At 40.9% G+C, this 3,789-nt stretch overlaps 2 long non-coding RNA genes across 2 annotated transcripts; both read right to left on the reverse strand.

Annotated features, from left to right (window-relative positions):
- Window positions 1-224: 224 nt before the first annotated feature.
- On the reverse strand, window positions 225-983 carry LOC130193443 (uncharacterized). The gene is made up of 3 exons (XR_008831650.1): window positions 879-983; window positions 380-473; window positions 225-257 (listed from the first exon to the last, which is right to left on the reverse strand). It is a non-coding gene; the product is annotated as an uncharacterized LOC130193443 (long non-coding RNA).
- Window positions 984-2,151: 1,168 nt separating this feature from the next.
- LOC130194355 (uncharacterized) lies at window positions 2,152-2,900 on the reverse strand. Its single transcript, XR_008831827.1, has 3 exons — window positions 2,805-2,900; window positions 2,359-2,499; window positions 2,152-2,223 (listed from the first exon to the last, which is right to left on the reverse strand). It is a non-coding gene; the product is annotated as an uncharacterized LOC130194355 (long non-coding RNA).
- Window positions 2,901-3,789: the final 889 nt, after the last annotated feature.

The raw sequence follows: 3,789 nt of genomic DNA on the forward strand, positions 1-3,789 counted from the left end.
GTGAAAATAAATATATCCACATTACGCTCAGACAAGATTTCTGAATCAGGCAAGTAAATTAATGTTTTAAAAAGATAATGAGCGATGCTTACCAGACGCATCTGAGGAGTGATGCCCAGACAACAAAAATGGATCTTGCTCTTTGGTCCAGCTTGATAGGTACAGGTGGTTGAGCATCTCCGAGATAGAACTGCAGTGTCGCGCTGGACTGTCTTTATCAAAGAACCAGATCCACTGTCAGCATCATAGAAGTGCTCCTAAAAAATTCGAGAAGAAAGAACAAAACTAAACATAACTGATGGGTCACAGCCAAACAAGGCAAATTCAGAATAACCTCCCTGCATACATTGTAGTATAAGCCATTCATTTACAAACGTACATATCCATTTGTTGATTAAGGATCCCCCAGGTAAGGAAATAGAGTGGTAGTGCCAAGAGCGTATTTTGTTCGCACATAGGTTGGTGGGATCCTCCTTTAAAAAGTAGAAAAACATATTATTTTTCAAACTTTAAAATTGTAAAATGTCAAACTAAAATAAGTATTATTATCAAGAAGAAAGCAAAAAAGACAGGCATCTCTAAAGTAAACTATATTAATGCAAACAAATGATTTGTGTTATCATGATAACTATTAGTCTTTTTGTTTACAATTCCCGTGGCTTCTTTTGCACTGATCATACATTCGCCCAGTTTTCCCATTGGCTAATTAATTTGTATAACTTAATTGCTTTAATATTTTTGCTCCAGAAATGAGATTATATTTTATATATATATATATATATCATTTAATAATGTAACAGGGTTCTGTAACAACTGCATCTTATGCTATGAAGAAAAAATAGATTTAAGGTGGGCACCAGTGAACATAAAATGCTTACCCATGAACTTCAATCATGTCAGCCACCAGTAGGTTTATCATATGTCGCCGGGTACCATCCGTCAATGTCTTCGTTTTGTCATATTCATGCAACACTTTTACTCCCCCTGGCCTGGACTGAAGAACATCTCTCACCATCTAAAAATAAAAAGAATCAGACAATAAGTTATCGCTCGATGGTGTTTTGAGCCCTCACCGGCACCTTCCAGGCAGCCGCTGCCTGGAAGGTGCCGGAAGGTGGTCCCGCCCCCCAAAACTCTGATCCAATCAATGCGCTACCCCCCACTTGGAGCGGAGCGCATATTCAAACCCACTTGGAGCGTATTTGGAGCGCATTGCATATTCAAACCCACTTGGAGCGCATTAACCCACTTGGTTCAACAATTTCAAAGGTACGTAGCTAATATATTTATATTTTTTGGGCCGGCTAATGTTGTGGTAATGTTATTTCAACCTGCTAGCTAGCAGATAGATTATGCTAATCTTAGCTGTGGTAATGTCATTTCTACCTGCTAGCGAGCTAAATCTGGTTAAAACATTAGGTAACAAAGTAAGATTAATTACTGTAGATTAATCACTGTATTTTAGTGATTGTTAATGGTTAGTGGTTATCTTTCAAATGATGCCTGTGAGGCACTTGACGTTGAGACTGGTTGACTTCCAGGCTGCTTTGGAATAAGGATACCTCTGAGGCAGCCACCAGTTTTTGGATAACTCTGAGGCATCATAGGTAGTGTTGACTGCCAGGCTGCCTAGTCGTTGGTATACAGGTTAACTCACAGGCATCCAGTTGGTTTTAGATACCTGTAAGGCATCTAGACGGACATTAAGAGGGGCTGACTCCCAGGCTGCTTACTAACACTGGTTAGCTCTCAGGCAGCCAATTAGCTTTTATATCAGCTACGTACCTTTGAAATTGTTGAACCAAGTGGGTTAATGCGCTCCAAGTGGGTTTGAATATGCAATGCGCTCCAAATACGCTCCAAGTGGGTTTGAATATGCGCTCCGCTCCAAGTGGGGGGTAGCGCATTGATTGGATCAGAGTTTTGGGGGGCGGGACCACCTTCCGGCACCTTCCAGGCAGCCATCGAGCTAAGTTATCATGTTAACCTTTACGGCAACAAGAGCACTGCTCGTTTGGACAATGTCTTTGGGTTTCAGTTTTATTAACAAATGTAATGTGCGATATACCGCTTCAGCTGATTCCCGATCGTCGTGGGTCCTTTCCCTCCCACCATCGTTCTCAAGAGTTATTGTTGCATCAGATGAATCAGAAGGCACAGAGGATACGTTGTCTGACACATTCGACTCAAAGGAAATTTCTGCTAGATCTGGTTGAAGCACAACTGCAAGACAGTTCAAAGAAATACACACAAAAAATTGGTTATACCGTCACAACTCTACAATACTAGTCAGAAAAACAGCTCACAGTACATTACAGTTCATGATCCTCATTTTTCCCTAACAAAGCTAAATCTTACCTCCAGACTTTTCTGTGGACACATTGACGGTAAGGTCCCCTGCTTGTAAAAGTTCCTCAAACACATCTGCATCCACCTCTGTCCCTGATTGATCCGTCAAGTGCAAGTCTGTCTGTAGAGGAAGACCTAACTTTCCTATTACTGAGAGAATATCAGATTTAGAAAAATGGTCCTTTGTAAACTTCTATTGACACTTTTATTATTATAATGTCTGAGCAGTGTGCAGAATATGTGATATAAATTCCCCATCATACACCAATTGTCCATTTTGACTTGCTCACAAGACATAACAATTGGTCAACATAATAAAAAAACAATTGATAGGCGAGGCAACCAAACATTACATAAATTAATATAAAAAGACACTATAACATGAACTGACATTCAAGCAAATAATTAGTTTACTCCAAACAGATATAGCTGTGTAATAAACAAGTAATACCAACCTCTCAATAAATGTATTGTAGTCTTCATAGCCTGCTTCGGTTTCTGCCACCTTAACATACTTCTGACTTGAACCAAATCTCACCTTGACCAGCATATTGTCCTACAAAGAAAAAACAAACATTCATGAAAAGTCTCAAACTCATGTTTTGTTTCCCCCTTGCCTTTTCTATGCCACCTGGCGTCGACAGTGTACAACTAAATCAAATTAATGTGCATCATACTTGTGTGACTAACAATTTTAAATCACTTAAGTGAACGATGGGAGAGCTGGGCGCTCCATGCAGTCGCAGAAGTCAAGGCGCTGCCACTCTCCCAAAGTTTTCAATAGCGGCTCTGTTAAGCGCTTTACCCGACGAACGTGTCCCGAGGTCGGCCGCGAAACCGCCAGGTTACCCGCCCGTTATGGAGGACATTTTTTAGATTTTCAACCCGCCCAAAGTGATCGAAATTCGGAACCCAGACTTGGGCAAACCACGCCGAATCATGGAGCCACGGATAATCTTTAATTCGACTGGAGGACGTTTTCCTTAAGCGGGTCCATAAACCGCTTAACCCGACGGAAGCGGGTCGCGCATTCTCCAGGTCAGGACATTTTTTGAGTATGAAAGGGGCTTAAAAGAGCCTGAGCCTGACCTTCTGTTTAGCTAACTATGTGTCGGCCAGAACAGCAAGCTTGCACATCTCTTCACGTCTCCATTGTGCAGACATGTTTGTCCAAAGCATGTTTTAATTACTTTACTCCTTCTGACATTTGCATTTTTCCGGTCACGCATTATATCGACACACACAAATGCTAGCACAAGTTCTTGACTGTACAGGCTAGCTTAGAACGTTCGCCACATGGCAGCCCTACCCACAGACATCGACACACGGACATACAAAATAACTTAAATTGCAAGTAGATAATGTCCACATGATAATACATTGACTTTCCATGTATTTCAAATAACTTCAGTTTAAATTTGAACCAAAACTAAGAAAGTG

Source organism: Pseudoliparis swirei, chromosome 5 (assembly GCF_029220125.1).
Source record: "Pseudoliparis swirei isolate HS2019 ecotype Mariana Trench chromosome 5, NWPU_hadal_v1, whole genome shotgun sequence".
NCBI lineage: Eukaryota > Metazoa > Chordata > Actinopteri > Perciformes > Liparidae > Pseudoliparis > Pseudoliparis swirei.